At 32.2% G+C, this 19,916-nt stretch overlaps 1 pseudogene across 1 annotated transcript in view; it reads left to right on the top strand.

Annotated features, from left to right (window-relative positions):
- LOC143246281 (uncharacterized) overlaps positions 1–19,916 on the top strand; it is a 166,683-nt pseudogene that overhangs the window by 109,587 nt on the left and 37,180 nt on the right. Inside the window, exons 7-8 of the transcript XR_013025900.1 lie at positions 11,714–11,876; positions 15,776–15,853. The product of XR_013025900.1 is annotated as an uncharacterized LOC143246281 (transcript). The remainder of the gene's footprint in view (positions 1–11,713; positions 11,877–15,775; positions 15,854–19,916) is intronic.

Raw genomic sequence — 19,916 nt, 5'->3', positions numbered from 1 at the left:
GTATTATATCTATGATAGCAGGTGTGCTTGACAGGCTGGATCAGCCAAAGCATGATATCTCCAGGATTGAAAACACAATGTTTTATACACAATTTTCTCTGTCTTGTATGACTTCTCAACAAGTTTAGAAGATCTACTTTCACAAGTAGTTTCTTCAACTTAATTGGTACAAACAGAATAATTTATCAAACAACAATATAACCATATTTTAATTGGTTTCTATGAAATTATCTTACAGTAATTATTTGTTGGCACTGGCATAAAAACCTAAGATTATTAATTCAGAATGTATAGATACAAACCATGTAACTTCATTCTTTTTTTACACATACCCTTCCACTAGTAAATTCTCTTCAGAGTGTATAGAAACAAACCCTGTAACTACAGCCTTTTAACAGATTCTTTTCCACTAGTTGATTCTCTTCAGTGTTCTGTTATTCATTTTTTATGAAGCACTGTCTTCTAACAATAATTTATGATAAACATTGGTTGTTTTCTCTCATGGAATTACATGTGTTTAGCACTGGTAATCATAACTGTTAGTTCCCATACTTCTTAGGTCATGGAATATATATATCTAACTAGTGTTAGTCTCACCCTTACTTGGTAGTGTAGTTCTTACAACGTCCTTTTGTCTGCTGTATTTCTGTTATCTACTTGGAGTCATATATTTCTTATTTTTCCATCTACTAATTTATATATTAATTAAAATTCTGTTTCTTGACATTCTTAGTAGTTTCATTACAACTGCTCCATGAACATTCAGGAATCCTCCATCAATAAGAGTGCGACACACCCTCCCAGTGCAGCTGACTTCATCTATACTCTAAAGAGTGCTTTCATTACTTCTTAATTGGACATTCCAATATTAATTTGTGCTCACTTTTTGTTCCATGTTTCATATCATAATGTGTAATTTCACTAAACATTATTGTAATAACAACTTTAGTTTGTTGTCATTACTTTTTTATTTTGCTAAAAATATTTTTGTGTAAAGCTTTTCCTTTCTCCATAAATAACTCTGAATTTAGTATAACTACAAAGGTTTCTGGTATGGGAACTTGTTACTACTAATCCAACAACAATTATTATTTCTGTTCCTTCAGGTTCCATATTTTCAGTGGAGGAAGTCTCATTGTTGCAAGTTAGAGTCTTATCATGTGACCAGCTACATCTCCAGAATTTTGGTTTGATCTTCATTTTCCTGGAAAATATGTTCTCGAAGAGAAACATTTGGACACCCTTTTACTGCCTCCTGTCTTTCCTTTGCCTTCCCATTCTACCTCTTTTGATCTCCCTTGTCCTTTGTCTGCATTTTTGGACAATATTTCTCAGGTTTGTTACTTCTTTCTTTTTCCCCTGTGTCTTATGATTTCACACCCTCCCTCATTCATCCCCTCAGTATGGATTCCTGTACGTGGTGAGGGGACCTCCCAGGGAAGGTTCTACAGCTTCTGTGTTCACTGCTGAACTGTATGTCATATCTCTTGCCCTGGATCATATTGAAGCTGAGCAGTACTCCGACTGCACTATTTATACTGACTTGCGTAGTTCTCTACTGACCCTGGAATTGCTTCACATTGGTTCACACCCTGTTCTCACTGATATTCAAAACTGAATGGCCCATTTCTCATTAACATGTACTTCTATCCAACTTTTCTGGATACCAGGCCACGTTGGCATTTGCGGGAATGCGCTTGCAGACACGGCAGCTAAATCTATCTGCTCTGGCACTATCATCACTGTGCCTATTTAGTACATGGACTATGGTTCTGTATTCAAGGCTCGGCTCCTTGCCAGCTGGCAGTCCACTTGGCATGAGCAACGTGACAACAAGCTTTTTCAAATAAAACTCGATATTGGGCTTTGGCCACCTAGCTTCCATAAGATTCGGAAGGAGGAAGTTGTTCTAACTAGACTACGCATTGGTCACAGTTTTTTAACTCATCGTTTTCTTTTATCTGGAACTGATGCACCAGTGTGTAGTTTGTGTAACACTCAAATCACTGTAAGCCACATTTTACTTTCCTGCTATCGTTATGACTCTCAATGACGGCACTATTTTAAACATGTTCTATCCCAGGGTTTGTCTGTAATATTTGACAGTGTAATTGGTGATGGTGACACTGTCCACCTTGATAAAGTTTTTAGTTTTTTAATGGCCATTAATCTTTTTAACCTCATTTAAGTGTTTGATATTTATTCATTACACCTTTTTAATTGTGGTTCCCTTTTCAGTCTCAATCTCTCTAGTTCAATTTGACATTGTAAAATGGCCAGAACATTAAATAACTCGACATTAGGACTGGAAAGGCCAACTTCAGGTGATTAACGCTGCTGTTTGAACCATCCATTTGAACTACCCATTAGTCGTCCTGGAGAGTTGTTATTACACTTTTGCTGCATGTCATTTAACACTTTTATTACTTTACCTTTTAGTATTGGCCATAATGACACATAAACTGGAACCAGGACTGGAAAGATCAACTTCAGGTGACTGACAGTGGTTCTTGTACTTACCTGTTAGTCTTCCTGGCAAGTTATGATCATTACCCTTCTGCTACAGGAAGTCCTTTACAACTTTATAGACTGGATGTCGACATTGGTTTTATGCCATGTTATGTTTTAATTGCTGTTTTGTTTATACCTTTGTTTCCTTTTACGAATTTTACTAATTTATTTTACTTTTACCTTTTTACAGGACATTTGGCTAATATTTATTACGATTTTGCTATATGGGTTTTACACTTTTCTTATTTTACCTTTTGATAATGGCTGTTATGACAACATAACCCAGAACCAGGACTGGAAAGGCCAACTTCAGGTGACTGACAGTGATTCTTGTACTTACCTGTTAGTCTTCCTGGCGGGTTATGATCATTACCATTTTGTTAGAGAAAGTCCTTTACAACTTCTCTTACTCTGCTTTCTCTCTTAACATTGTAGAATAGGTGTCAACATTGGTTTTATGCTTTTTCTGTTTTTCAATGATGTTTTGTTTTACCTTCATTTCCTTTTATGTATTTTACTACATTTAATTTATTTTTACCTTTTTACTGGATGTTTGGCACAGATAGCCTAGCTGCTTTGTGCCATAAAACACTAAATCAATCAATCAATCAAATCTACCACATACAGCTCATACTTTTGGCTGGTTTTCCCCATCCTATTGCATCCTGAAAGTTGGTTCTTGGCTGTCTGGTATTGGATCTTTGTAGAACCAGCCAATATAAATTCTCACATGTATGATTGATACGGACCATCCTTCTACCTCACAATAGAAAAAAAATTTCAACACCCACTTACTTTGAACCAAAGTTAACCCACCACATTTACATTTCCCCTCCTGCACTTATTTCAGTATTGGATTCCTTTATGACCTGTCGTTTATTGTGTACTGGGTCTGCACATGTGCATTGGCTGAATTCTCAGAACAGAAGTTTTTTTTTTTCTGCTTCCTGGTTTTGAGGTAAATACAGTGGGTATCTTCTTCTTTCTGTGGCCCAGAAGACAAATACCCAATGCCATCTGGTTTTGAACTGGGATTGGTGCATCATATATGGTCTTATATATTCTAGCCACTCTACACAATCTGACACATTTAGTTACAGGCTGGATGTACTACTTTTATGCTCCCTTTAGTGACAAGTATGTTGACAATAGGTGACGAGCATACTTCGTGCATATGAGGTGCATTCTTCCATGGTTGTGACCATATTTATTAAGGTGTCACATTTCATAGATTCTCTTCAGGTGCTTTCCAGAGAGTGCTCTTCAAGGTAACTTTTGCACCAATCCCTTCACTATTTCAGTGTACAGTTTTAGCTATTATGTGAGGAGAGGTAAGGTATTGTATTGGAAGCTAACATTTTCCTACACTGAAAATGTACACTACAATGCCAAATTATGTGGACACCCAACAGTCACACTCATATGTGCTTGTTGAATATCTCATTCCAAAACCATTGGCATTAATATGGAGTTGGTCCCGCATTTGCTGTTATAACAGCCTCCACTCTTCTGGAAAGATTTTCACTAGATTTTGGAACATGGCTGCAGAGATTCACTCCTATTCAGCTACAAGAGGATTAGTGACATTGGGCACTGATGTTGGGTGAGAAGGCCTGGCTCGCAGTCGGTGTTCCAATTCAACCCAAATGTTTTTGATGGGGTTGAGGTTAGGGCTCTGTGCAAGCCAGTCTAAGTTTTTCCACACCAACCTTGGCTTTGTGCATAGAGACATTGTGATACTGAAATAAAAAACGACCTTCCCCAAACTGTTGCCACAAAATTGGAAACACAATTCTCCAGAATTCCACTGTATGCTGTGGTATTAAGATTTCCCTTCACTGGATCTAAAATGCCTTTCCCAAACCATGAAAAACAGCTCCTGACCATTATTCCTCCTCCACAAAACTTTACAGTTGGCACTATGCATTCAGGTAAGTAGTATTCTCCTGGCATCCACCAAACTCAGATTTGTCCGTCGGACTGCCAGATAGTGAAGCGTGATTCATCACTCCAGAGAACGAGTTTCCACTGCTCCAGAGTCCAATAGTGGTGTACTTTACACCACTCCAGCCTATACTTGGCATTGCACAGGTGATCATAGGCTTGTGTGTGGCTGCTTGGCCATAGAAACCCATTTCATGAAGCTCCGACAAACAGTTCTTCTGCTGATGTTGCTTTCCAGAGGCAGTTTGGAACTCAGTAGTGAGTGTTGCAACTGTAGACAGACGATTTTTATGCATTACATGCTTCAGCACTTTGCAGCCTCTGTTTTGTGACCTTGTGCAACCTACTGCTTCATGGCTGGGCTGTTGTTGCTCCTAGACTTTTCCACTTCACAGTAACAGCACTTGCAGATGATCAGAGCAGCTATAGCAGGGCAGAAATTTGACAAACTGATTTGGAAAGGTGGCATCCTATGACAGTGCCACGTTGAAAGTCACTGAGGTCTTCGGTACAACCCATTCTACTGCCAGTGTTTGTTGATGGAGATTGCATAGCTGTATGCTTGATTATGTGCACCTGTTAGCCATGGGTGTGGATGAAATAGCCAAACTCACTAATTGGAAGGGGTGTCCACATACATTTGGCCATGTAGTGTATTTCTAATAGGTACTCACCTCTGTTCCCATTTGTCACCCATCCTTTTCACATTCAGTGCATCTTTTTTGCCTAATTCTGAGGTGATGAGATTACTTTACACCACAGAGGAGATCAAATATACAAGAAGGGTGTGTCTATGCACCTATTGGTGGAGAGTTGTGGTTACTTGGTTATTTTCATGATTGAGCACAGCTGTACTATGTAAAATCCCATGAGGGTAAATTGGAGTATCAAGGTTAGTGTGAGTGAAAATTGTACAAATATATGGAAGCATGATTCAACAGAAGCTATTATGTGAGTGATGACTATAAGTATCAGAAATAGATTTTCAGTATAGGAAAAGGTTAATGTTTTATGCTGAATAAAATGTAATGTTTCACTAGGATGTTAAAAGCTCTATAAATAAAGAAAATTTGTATGATAAACTTATTTTAAAACTTTATTTTTATTTGTTTAGACTACATCTTAGCTATAATTGTATTGATGTATTAAAAATTAATAGTAAAGAAAAGACTTTTTTCTGTCTCTTTTGAATGATACAAACTTTTAGTTTATAGCTCTGTCAACTCTTGACCAATTTGAGTTTTAATTATAATTTTGAACTTAGAAGGTGAAACCCTTTCACTTTATGTATTTGACCACACCCAAATCTCATAGATTAACAAACATTAATCCTGCCTAAGAGAATTTCAGTTTGAGGGTAGGCAGGTAGAGAGGATCTATGGATGAGCAATAAAATTGAATTGAGTACATGTGAGTCTCATGTTTGATATTGCTGGCCACAAACATGCAGCTAATAAAAAGGAAGAAAATATGTCTCATAGATTAAGTTATTTGGATTCTGCCTCAAAGAATTTCAAGTGTTATGGCTATTGAGGAGTCCCTCTTGTGTACAAAATATTAAATAACCCTGTAGATGCGAATTTATCCATCAACTTAACTGTAATATTTATCTGCTTTAAAGTTTCTAACAGTATATCCTTAGATATGTAAATAGTAGTTTTAAATGTTTTGGGGTAAAGTTAGTAAAAATGTTCACAGTTACCTATGTTTTAAATTTATTTATATAACAGTTACATGAATACTTTGAATGAGGCAGAATTTCAGTATTGCATAAACCAATTTTGAAATATTTTTCATTGTAAATTTCAAATACGTTGAGAGAAACTGAACACAATGTATTTTATACCAGTGTATTACCACTTCATACTATGTTCATTGTGCTAGCTAAAATAAAATACATAAACCTTTACATGACAAAACTTTTGAAGAAATTGTCCTGTGATGTATCAGTTTTGTTGAAATTGTTATCTTCATTTTTGTGTGTAACCAGTCTTTCACTTCAGCCTTTAATGTTTCAAAATAAAGTATATACTATTTTGTAAACAAAGAACAGAAAAGATAGATACTTTATGATATTTTATAAGGAAAGAAATTTATTAAAATCTATTTCAGAAAAGGAAGACTACTAAACTTATTTCTGAACCAGTTAGAACTTAATAGTTTTATTGCACCTGTAACTCAGCATTTCAAAGAAGTTTATTAATTTATAAGATGATATGCTGTTATAAAAAAGTAGAACAGTATAACAGAAAAAAACACATGACATTTGCAATACATAATACATTTTATTGTATGAATAAATATTTTCATCAACTTGAAAGCCTAGAAACATATCCCTGTGTATGTGGCTAGTAGAAATTGTTTTGTACATTTTAGCAATATATTTGATTTATTTTTACAATTATTATGAGAATTAAAATGTTCTGTTTTTGATAAATGTCAAATAAACATATCTAGGTACCTACCAAAGAATGTTACATATGTATATATGCTATTTTTGACTGTTAAATAGTAAATTTCTCAGAGTTTGTCTGGGTTAAACATTAACATTTTAAAATTAGCTTTGTGGTTAAAGAAAACCACAAAATTAAAATTAACATTTTAAAATTAACTTTGTGGTTAAAGAAAAAACAGCTGCTTAAATGTCTTGTAAAGAAATTATTTGTTTGCTTGTAGAACTTTTTGTTACTCTTGTATTTTAAAGTAAATTTTGCTGCTTTTGTCATTGTTTTACTGATAAGTGTTTGTTTATTGTAACTGCTTGTAATTTAGAACATTCAATAAAACTATTAACAGCTCATAAATCTGTTATGCTAGATTCCTCTAAAATAAATATTGGTCACTGACATTTCATAAAGACAGTTATGTTTACTAATACAGGCTTTTACTTCAGAAAATATTTAAGAATTTGATGTAGCATTGTTTTATATTTATAGAGTGATTCATAGTGTAAAATAATCAGTCATAAGATCAGTGTCTAATGTTCATAATATAACTATTCAATTACATTTTAAAAATAAGTCCTCTACTTTTTAATAAATCTACTGTCAAATTCAGAAATGGTTAGAGAACTTTGTAATTATCAAGCTAAAAATCTATTGCTTTATAAAAGAAGGAAATATTGACTTTTTTATATTTTATTATAGTTGAGAGAATTTATTGTCAACTAGCTATAGAATTAGAGAAACACAGGATAACTCAAACTTGTGCCTTGCATATATATAAATGCTGTTTTGTGCAGTATCATTTTAGGACTGTGATTGGTTGTGCATCATATCTTTATTAGTTCATATTATGTAATGATATACTTTCTTAGTGTTAGCAATTTGTTGCATAGGTAATATAAAGCTTATATTTTTAACGGTAAGGTTTAGAGGAGCTGAATATGTGTGAATCATATATTTTTGTTATATGCACATTTGTGTGTTACTTATGTACATACAACACATTGAATTCCATTTACTACAAGCTATGTCATTAGTTAACCTTAGTTGAGTAGACAAATAAAGTTTTCTTATTCCCTCTTTTTTCTTCTGCTTATTGTACCTTAGTTTGAAATTATTGTATGAGAAGATTCATAAGTCTTACTTTACCAGTTGCATACTACTGATCTGGTGCTCTATATTCTACAGTATTCAGTCACATGAAATACAAAAAAAATTAAGGATAGAAATTGGTCTTTCTACACCATAAGTATAATTTTGTTTTGCAAAATTTTGCATTACTAAACTTTTTAATTAAACTTAATTAACAGCATTGTATTGATAAAAGATGTATTAATTATTATTTTACTTATTTAATTCATGAGAAATTGGCATTATTCATGTAATTCTATTTTTCCTTTTATTGTTTTCCAACAGTTTGTCAAATTTCATTTTAAATCAAGTTCTTTAGTTTGTATTGATTGTTAAATTAGTAAGTAGATGTGTGGTTGAAATCTTTAAAAAATTTTGATTTTGGTAAAAAAAAATTCCTTCTTAAAACTTCAATGTATAAAAAAATATTTAATGCTGATAAAAGCATCAATATTTGTTTCTATGAGACAAAATGCTTTGTATGTGCACCAGCATAGAAAGTAACGAGGCAGACGTTTTTAAGCATAATTTTTAACTTATTAATTGAAGTGCAACTTTATATTTAACATGTTATTATAAATTATCTATCTTTTTAAACAAGCTGTGTCTGAGAGTGGTGTAATTGTGTTACATAATTGTACAAATATGTGAAAACCTTGTAGTATCTTAACTATTTCGAATAGTATTGTATAATTTGTAGATTTTGGAAAATGTGTTATTTGAAGGTATTAGATAAAGCAGTACTACATACTAATTTGAAGTACATACCAGGATGTTAATAAATTCTCATAATGAGATTAAATATACACTTGTGAACTGCTCAATTCATGATGTTACACTGAAACTAGTGCATAGAATTTTGAAGGTTTAGGGCATTTTAGATTTCATTTTTGGGGAAAGTTGGTGTCTTTTGGCAAATATTTAAGAATTTCTGTCTCAAACTTAATCTGAGGATCATGGGTTCAAATCCATGTCACACCAAATATAATTGGCCTTTCAGCCATGTGGGCATTATAAAGTTGTGGTCAATCCCACTATTTGTTGGTAAAAGAGTAGCCCAAGAGTTGGGAGTGGGTGGTGATAATTAGCTGCCTTCCTTCTCGTCTTACACTGCTAAATTACGGATGGCTAGCACAGATAACTCTTTATGTAGCTTTGTACGAAATTGGAACCAGACTGTCTCAAACTAGTTATGTCTTCTTTTTTTTTCATCAATTTTATGAGCAACTACAACTGAACTTTCAAGAAATTTCAACTTTTACTGTTTTTTTTCGATAAATGATAGAGATTATCACACATATAGCTTCTGCTTGTTTTTGTGAAGGTTTTTAGTCATTCGAGCTTCTATCAGAATTATTAGGTTTGAAACTTTTTCCAATTTTAAAATTGACAACTTCTCTCACTTTTAGAGAGACAACAGTATATACAAACACTTTTATAATGAATTCTCTCACTTTTAAGCTTTACCATAAGTGAAAACTCTAAATATGATTAAAATATTTGTTATTGCTAAAAGATATATTTTATTGATTTAACTCTACATTATAACTGCTGAAAATTTATTAAGATATTAAACTAAAAAAATATTAAAAATGAAAGAGGATGTCAGTAAGGAACACATTTTTTTGCAGGAAATATAAAAGATATTTTTAGTAGCATAAAGTATAATAATATTTGTAAACTATGCATTAAAACTGTGCTTAAACTACAAGACAGTTTCACACTGTGCTGTAGATTGAAATGTGGTTTTGTGGTGAAAGTGGTTATTGACCATTTTGAATGTGGGAATGATTAATCCTTAATATTATCTAGCTGAGAATGAAAAGGTTTTACAAGTGTTATAAAGATTCATGAAATTTGAACATGAAAAATGCAATGTATTTACAAAACTGTGTGAGATAACCAAAGAAAGCTATGGCTACAACAGTCTCAGTTCATTTTCTTGGGCTTTTGTAACTAACAAAACTTAAGGACAGCAAGGAATTTCTTGGTCCATCTAGCCAATATCATTTATTAAACTAAACTTTAAAGTAAAAATACAACACACAAAGCCTGTTCTTATCATTCAAAAATTAATTAAGTTTCCCATAAACTTTCTTAAATTTACTGTATCCATCACATATAAAGCAACCTATTCCATCTTTGAACCTCCCTCTTATAAAAGTGAAACTGTCTTAACTGAAGATGACTCTTATTCTGTCCAAAGTTATATCTGTGTCTTCTTGTCCTACTATTCTCATCATTAAGTATAAAAGGAAAAATGAAGCATCAATACAATCAATTTTCTGTGTCTTCTTGTCCTACCATTCTCATCATTAAGTATAAAAGGAAAAATGAAGCATCAATTGAAAGGTAATTTATTTCATCTGAACAGTTAATTTTATTAAATCTTTAGATGAACTTTCAGTACTATTAGATGAATATACTGCAGCTAAAGTTTTTAAACGTATTTTTCCCTTTTGTGATGATAATATTTAATAAATCAGTATCATAATAAAAGTCCTTTCATTAATTCAAATCATTAACGTATTTTTCCAGGTACTTAAAAACCAGCTTTTAACCAAATAATTTTATATCAAAAATACTTTTGAATCTGTCAGTAGAGTTAGAAAGAAAACATACACATTTGACAGTTATTTTAGAATATACAGGTAGAATCAAATAAAATGTACAAGAGATAGTTTGTATGTGTTTAGAGTTTTTTGTCAAGCCATTGCCTTAAATCATGATTATCAAACAGAGAATGGTTCCAAGCATGACAAGGGGTCTGCCAAGCTGAGCTCCTGGTGAGAAACACTTGCAGTTTGTGTACTTTTCTGACCAGAATCCATGTGTGTTTGTTTATATATTTATTTAATAGTACAGGAGGGATGCACAGAGTATACACAGTGTACATCTGGGAGGGCTTTAGACCAAAACAGTGAGGAATCACTAATGTAAGAGTAAATGTAAGGTTATACAGATGTTTGAGGCTTAAGTATAGTGTTAATACCACTTCTTTGGTGTACATTTCAATATCTTAAGAGATTCACAGGAAATATTATAAATACAGTATTTTGTGTACCTTCCTTTCTAGTGAATCACCACAACTACTCTTATTGTTCAAAGATAAAAATATTTATCTTATTGTAAAATATTTTACTTTTATCATTTCACACAATGCATTTAAAATGTATTTTTATTATTTAACTAAAACTTTTGAATAAAGGAATAAAAGATTATGTGCTGTAAAAGTTTGATTGATCTCAAAACCTTGTGCTTCTGCTTAATAAAAATAAGGTATAATTTTGTAATATTTTTAAAATTAGTGCTATTCATTATCATGTGTATATATATATACACACATATATTCATTTCTTCAGTTACTTTGATGAAGTAGTAAACAAATGTCATTATTATGTGTTTCTTTATTTTATAAAATGCTGTTATTTATGACCATTATAGAAAAAATAATAAGAAACAAATTAAGTTATATTTCCATTATTTTTTTTTAATTTTGCAGTTTGTTAAAAAGGAACAGTATTTTTCTTCATTTATTAATAACTTTTCTAGATAAATTATTCAAGTTTATTAGTTTTTTCCAGTTTCATTTATAAAAATAACACTTTCCTTTTTGTTTAGAAATAACATACAATAATTAAGTAACACAGATTTGTTACTTATTATTTCATCATTTCGTTTAGGTAGCAACTCGAATAATGAAGTTTATGATAGACAACTTTGGGGTTAGCAACCTTTTTGGACGAGAGAATTATGAATACTATGCACGTATAACAGGACATGTGTTAAAAATTGAAGAAGATTGGGTTTTTGCCTTTCGTTATCCACCAGATAGTCTTTTATCTCGTAAGTTTAAAACTATTTTTGTTCTCATTTTATTAACTAAATATTTTTTCTCCACTTTTAAGCTTCATTAATTTTTGATTATTGATATTCCTAAGCTAAATATTTAAATATGTAGGTATTATCTGATGTTTTGATAGACATTTTTTGAAGCTAGTTATAGCCTAATGGTTAGCATCATCAGACTGTGAATTAGAAGTTTGTGGCTTGTTGCTCCTGAAACAATCTCTGAAATTTGGAACTATGGATGTACTATAATATAAGAGTGATGGTCAAGTCTACCTATTCATTCAGAAAAATGTAGCTTAAGGGTTGGCAGTGGGTATTGTTAACTAACTATCTTTCTCCTAATGTATCACATAGCTTGGCATGAAAAATCTAAAACAAACGCTATTTTTAAATTACTAAACACTGTTACTGTTAAGTGTGCCTTCTGTCATGTACTTGTACTTTCAGAATGAATAAAGGTTTGTTCAATGACCATAAGCAGTAGTTATTAAGTTTTCTCTTTTAGATGTGTTATTTCAAGAAATAACATTTTACTTTGTTATTCAGAAACCAGTAAGTAGCCTTACAAGTACACGTGACCTTTCACTTGTTGCAGTATATATTTACTGATATGTATATGATGTTAGAAAAATATGCAAGTTCTAGAAGTCCTATATTTTAAAATGATAAAAACCTATAACCCAAATGCTTTCAAAAAGTGCACCTTTCTTCTTTAGGAGTAAACTGGGAATTGTGAGGCAACTGAATGAGTAATGTATAAAGGGAGTTGGGTGATGTCATGAAGGTCACCTAGATTTCCTGAAAATGTTTTTGTGTATTTTTTAATGTACTGTTATTAAATGTGTTTCATTTCTAATACAACAGGGACTCTAAATGAGAATTTTATGTAAGAGGATGTTAGAGATGTTTTGCTTTACAAATGGTCATGAAAAACTATACTTAAGTATTGTTAAAGTAAAATAAATTTGACACATAGAGACTGACTGAAAAAAAATAAGTAAAGCAGATAAAGTTCTGAAGGCAGGCATGAAAAGTAATAACAAATAAATTTTAAGTATTATAATAATTAGGAGTAAACAGTGGGAATTCACACTGTAGGATAAAATAAATTAACAAAAGTTATTTTTCTGACAGTGAACAAACCAGTGGTCGAAGATCAATGATTCCAGGATCTAGATTTATTCCACTAGGTTGAATAGTATTAAGATTAGCAATCCAATAAGCTTTTTTTATCTCTGTATCAGTTTTAGTTTTAAAGTCAATTTAAAATAAAATTATTTTAATGAAAAAAATGTATACTTTTTATTTAAGGTCATTGTGACAAAAATTCGAGATTCTAAAGTCATGCTATTGCATGAAATGTATCTGTGAGCTTATGAGTATTGTTTGTTAACAGTAACTGTAAAATAATTATACATTTTTGTTTCTGAATTTTCAGGTGATAAATATATAAACCAATATATATATACTTCTAATATCTTTGTTAGGACATTACAAAATCTTAGATACATATGAAATTTATAATATATATACATTTACCTTTATGAAGCTTAATCCTAAGTCAAATACTGGTACAGTTATTTCAGCATGATGTTATTGTAGTATCTATCATCCAGTTTACAAACACTATGTGTGATAGCATTGTTTATAAATTATTAATCTTTATTATTCTGCTACTCAAGATTATCTCAGAAGAATGGTCTGTAAGATTGGAATTTTTGCCTACAAGTGCCATCCCAAAAAAGTAAATCTTTGTGGAAGTTGTTTTACCTGTAATGGATTTATTCTAGTAATTCAAGAATAAACTTACCACAAAATTATCGAATCTTCACTAAAATTAGTGTAAAAACAGATGTAGCAATTTGTTACTGGTTAAAGGAAGAAAACAAGACAGTGTTAAAATGATGGGCACAGTGCAGCTAGCCCACTATCTGACTTTGCACTAAAACTAACAAGCACATTACAAGCTGTTATTCAGTGAAATTGTGACATTTGTGTACTTATTAAACTAATAATATTTTGTTCCATTGCTTTCATATTGAATTATAAGACTTACCAAATAGTTTCAGCAAAATGTCAGTGAGTTATATTGAAGGATCACAGATGTATCTTATGCCATGTGAAATGGGAAGCTAAAGGAGAAAGCTCTTATCAGGATCATGTAATGATGATCCAAGAAGGTACTTACACAGAGGAGAAAACTTCTTCAACACTTATAAGCTTCTATCAATCTGTTATATGATGTTCATTCCAAATGTTCAATTTCATAAACTCTTGTGGTTCCAGACATTTTGTTCCATCAGAGTTCAAAATAACAGAGGATTAGTGTCTGAAACCCAGTCTGAAACATTGTTTATCATTTACTGTTGTTTTTGTCCCCTTTTTTGTTTTGATTTAATTATCCCACAGTAATCTTTGTATCACTTTAAATTTAGATTTATCAGCTATCAAGAACTGATATTTAACAACATCTGTCCTTTTGCACAGGATCTGTTGGCAGAAGGGAACAGTGATGTACCCTTCGTAGCCTTAAATAGTATGTAAATGTACGTACAGAAAAATTCCAAATATGTATTTCAGAGGTGAGGATACAGTACATGTGAGAACTATAAGACTTTTGAAGGTATAAACCTCTCAGTTCAAAGATTCAGTTCTACAATGTTTCAAGTAAGAAGTTTACTTTCTTTGTGTCAGGATTCAATAGAAAAGTCAGAATTATTAACTTATACTAGCTTGGTACTGCTTATGCTATGCAGTTGCAAAAATAAGATGTTCTTCATACACGGTATCTGGTATGTTGTTTCTGGAACTCAAATGGTATGAAGACCAGAGACTTTCATATCATAAAGTGTTCAGGGTGGTGTGACAATCATCTTTGAATCAGACAAATAATGAAAGTTGAATGTCAATACTTAGTGAAATGTTTAATTTTTGTGGGTGAGTTATGAACAATGTTCAGCAAGATTTTCTCTGTAATGTTCTGCACTTTACAACATTTATGGAGTTCAGGTATGCACAATATATTAAATAACTAAGTTTGAAAACTGGGGAAGACTTCAGTCTTACAAATCCTTGCCCTTTCATAACAGTGAAAGTTATAATGTGCGATAATTTCCATATGGTACATATTATTAAAACAGTAGTACCAACTTTGTTTAATTTTGAGATTTTGGTATTATTGTATAATTAATGTTGAACCTTGAATATGAAATTAAATAGACATAACATGAAAGAAATTTGAAATTTCTGTGATCTTTTTGTCCATTCAATCTATTAATTATTGGAGTTTTGATAAGTTTTATCAGTTCTGTTTAGGCAAAATAATTTTAGCACATGAAGTAATGAAGACAAAGTTCAAGGTAATTAATAACATTTCCATCAGTGGTTCAATGAATGAGCTTAACATATTTTGTACTGAAATCTGCAACAATTTTAGCTGCTTGTGATCAATACGTGGATGTTTTTATCATGAAATGGTGTGGGTGTTCAGGCACACTAAAACTGTCACTGTTTAAATGGAAGTTTTGTTTCAAAGTTCAACCAAGTACTTGCATGATATAGAGCAGTTTACTAAACAGACCAGCCAATGAAAAATTATTTGAGTTGAAACAGCTTTTAGTAATTAGTACTAAAATATGATTAACCTGTTATTGTTTGCATTTAACCAGTTTTTAATTTTATTATAATAGTTTTAATGTTGCTAATAACTATTCTTGTCTCTGAAAAACTAACAAAGATGTTAAATGATAATGTATTCTTCATATGACCCTTCTGAACAACATTAACAGTACATCTTCGTGTAACTTAACATGTAGAAGGTACTCTAAATTGTTTCTGTGCTTCTTGTGAAACTTACACTGCAGCACACAAGCAGTCATGTTCTCACCCTTCAGGAAAAGCCTCCTTAGAGGCTGAAAAATTGTGGCTTCGTCAGGAGGCTGAACGATGGGGTCTAAGAGTTAATTTGGAAGGTAAGGCATTCTTCCCACCTGTAGTTGCTTTATGTGTAGCTGTAGTTGTTGTTACCCAAGTTCTCTAGTTGTGGCATCTCTGTCCTATTTACCAGCATGGATTACATGCATGTTGAATTGGGTATTATTTAACCAGTGAAGTAGTTGTAGATATGTGCATGTAAGATGTAACATGAAAATCACATTGAATCAGTATTGCATATAGTGCTTGCACAATGTAATAATAAGTTGAATTATTACATAAAAAAATGTCCAATATTTATTATTCATGAATTTTAGGCCTGAACAAAGTAAAATAATTTTGTAGATATCTATAAAGTTTGATAAATTAAAATCAGAAGCAAGTTTAGAATCATGAATTTTTTAAATTAAAGTCTTCCAGTTTTAACTGGAGGTGAATGTCACTGTGGATATATGCCTTACTTCTCACAATTTTTATGTAAGTTATAATGGAAAATTTTCATTGAATCAAAATTGCATATGGTGCTCGAACATTGTAACATGTAACTGTATAAGTAGAAAAAAATGTTTCTTTAATGGGTTTATTTCATGAAAACTGGAAACTTAACATTTTTCATACCTAAAAATATATTTCTGATAAATACTAATCTCTTCACACAAAGTAGCATGATCTCTCATGCATCGGCCTATGAGATTGGCATCCCACTAGCCTTGAGGCAACTTCCACCTAATACCTGTTTTGATGTGAACTTCAAGTGCATAATGATGTCGTCATACACTAAAACCCTCTACCAACAGGAGAGAGAGACAATCTCCAAGAGCAGTAACTACACCTTGGTACTTGTGATAACCTCATTCTTCTTCTTAACATTGTATTAAACAGACATGTGTAATTTTCTTATTTGAGACTTTTATTTTGTTCTCTGTATATTTTGTTTCAAAAGCTTTAATGTTTTTCTTGAATTCTCAAATGATGATGACTTCAACCTGGGACTATGTGAGTTGACATTATCCACACACTGGCCTTATTTCTACTGTGGATTTTGGAAGCTCATTAATTGTCAGAGTAATTGCAGGCATTTCTAAATGTGTTGTGGATAACCACATGTTTACTGGGCTTCCTACTCTTATCCTGTCAGGTGAAATTTTTTCTTCTCAGACAGAAATGATATTGTTTTTGGTGGTACCTTTCAGAAAACCAGCCTCTTTCTGTATTTCTTTGTTAGGTATATTCCTTTCTGTATCTATCCAGTGTCCTTTCTTATTTCTGTACCCCACATTTTACAATTCTTGGAGTTTACCTTGTCTACTCTCCTGTCTTGCACCCTTAGATTCAAGATTTTTTTTTGTCCTAACTTGCAGAAGTTGTTCCTTCCCTTTTGCTGATTTCTTGTCTTTTGGTGTCTATTCATCCAGTTTGGGAATTTGGTCTTTACCATATATTTTGCTTTCTGGTTGTCCATTTTAACATTTTTGTCTTTTTCTCACTAACCTTCCGTATTTCCTCTCCTACCTCAACCTTTTGTCTGAGACACTTTATTGTGTTTCAGATAGTTTTACTGTAAATATTCATTCATTCCCTTCTTTTTGCCAACAACTCATCACTCCATATTTTATTTCTCTGCAATTTGGTCAGATTATGCTACTCTTTACTGTACTCCTTCCTCCTCAGGTACATGGTATTTGCTTGGGTCTCTTACTTTGCTCAGATGTGTTCTGTAATATTTATTTCTCCCTGATGACTTGAACTGATATTATATGGCTACAGTCTTCATTATTTTCCCAGGTTTTTCTTCTTTCTTCACATTACCCTTAACTCCTGTTCCTCATCTGGATCAGTCTAACTCTAACCTTTCCATTACAACTTTAACGTTTTCCTCTTTTTCTCTTGCTCCCTCCACCAGAAGTCTAATTTATAGCTTTTCTTGTCAGTGTATTATTTTATGGGTACTCCCCTCTTATCTTACTGCTTTGGTCTCATTTTACACCAACAGTCAATTTTCATTTCTCCACTATGGTTTCTGTCCTTTCTTCTTTTCTTATATCCTTTTTTCCTCACATGTCTTTACTTAATCTATAATCTTTCTTGGGTGGTCAGTGATCAGCCACGATTTATTTGTTTGTGTTCAGCCCTCTCCTCTTTGCCTGAGCTATATTGTCTTCATTCACCAAGTTTTGTGTTTATTTTCTTGCATAAACGTTTTTTTTTTATCTTCTTCAAGTGTACCTTTCAGATTCATGGGTTTCATGATCATTTCTTGCACCAACCATTTGAGAGGCACCTTCTCTATGATCCTCTCCTTTTGGGTCTTGGACATACTTTTCTAGGCTCATTTGTATCATATTTATTTTGTTTGTTATTTGTTGGTAGCAGATAGCACTTAGTACTGTTTCAGGGAGTAATTTTCCTGCCCAGATCACGAGTTCAAGACTTAAATGGCTCTAGCAGTCAGTACCCATTTAGGGCATCATACCAGGAAAACGATGAAGTCAGCATGAGCAACATGATGGATACCATCTCGGGGCATTTTTATAAGTTATGTTGTTGATGGTCAGTGTTAACATACCTGCAGGCAGAAGAATCATTTTCATTAATGACTGGCAGTAAGTATTTCAGTTAACAAAATACTTCAAGTGATAGTTTCACTATAAAACTACCCATTAATATCACATCTGGTCAAAATCCCACCAGAACACAGAAGGTAAAAGAGGCCACAGTGCCTAATGCCTGATGGAGTAGTCTTCAAATGGAAGAAAGCTAATTCTGCTTCATGACATCTTTGGTCTAAATCCAATATGAAGATCACAGACTGATAAAAGAACTTGAAAGTATACCATACATATTTGTACTTATGATGAAAGAACTATAAAATATGGTAATGGCCTTGGAAGATTACTGGAAAAGAATAAAGAAATTAAATGGGACATCTTGGGTTTAAGAAAAACTAAAAGAATAGGAGATGGCCTAGTATAAATGAAAGTAATATGGATATATGAGGTGGGGAAGACAGAACAAGATTCACAAACAAAAGGTGTGAAGCCTCTGTCACCATTCATCAATGAAAGACTATATTAGAAGTTTTCATACACAATCAAATAGAATGATATCCCTAGATATAAATCTTGGTGGAAAAGAATAATGACAGTAATCAAGCTTTTGTCCCAACACCTGAGTGTGGTATTGATGAGATAAATTCTGTGTTGATGTTGAAAAAGTACAAAGAGAAAGCAAAGCAAAGTAGAAAATAGTCATCGGTGATTTCAATAGGAATTAAAGGAGACAATGAACCATTTCAAAGAACAGAAAAATATGGCATAGGTCAAAGAAATAATAGAGGAGAGAGACATAATGAGTTTGCAGAGAAAGAACAATTCGTAGTAAGAAATACTTTAAGAAATAAAAAATTAGATATTGGACATGGGAAAGTTCAAATAAAAACACACAGAAAGTAAATTGCCTTCATACTGGTGAACATGAAGGAAATAATGAAAAACTGTGAAGTCATAACCAAGACAGATATAGGAAAGGATCACATAATGGTGAAAATATGAATTAAGATAAATAAAAGATTTAAAAACTAAAAACTATACTTAAAACTAGACTTAAAACTATACAACATAAGAAACCTCTAAGATCAATATTAATCATCTAAATGAAAATATAAAAAGATTTTGAATTAAATCTATAAAACAGACTTGGAGTGTTTGAGAAAGACCAAGACCTGCATATCTTTGTGAACAAATAAATGAGATTTTAATTGAAAAAACAGAAAAAAATCAACAGGTTTTCAAAACAAATTTAAACAGAGATGAGTATGAGTATGAAAATAGATGGCAGGAGAAAGGAATTAAGATGAATAGAGAGGAAGACTGTACAAGGGAAAGTCAGATATGCTGGGTTAACAAATATAGTGAAAAAGAAAAGATTGAGAAGATCCTAAAAGCCTAGAAGACCTAAGAGTATCAATAGAGGGACTGTAAACACAAAAATATGCTCAATAAAAAACAAGGAAAGAATCACCACAAAAGATAGAACAGAAATAATTGACATATGAACAATTTTTGCAGAGATTTAAACAAATCAACTGTTAAAGATGAAAGA

Source organism: Tachypleus tridentatus, chromosome 1 (assembly GCF_004210375.1).
Source record: "Tachypleus tridentatus isolate NWPU-2018 chromosome 1, ASM421037v1, whole genome shotgun sequence".
Lineage (NCBI taxonomy): Eukaryota > Metazoa > Arthropoda > Merostomata > Xiphosura > Limulidae > Tachypleus > Tachypleus tridentatus.
Note: the sequence above shows the minus strand (reverse complement) of the source record. Positions and strands in the feature narration are given on the sequence as shown.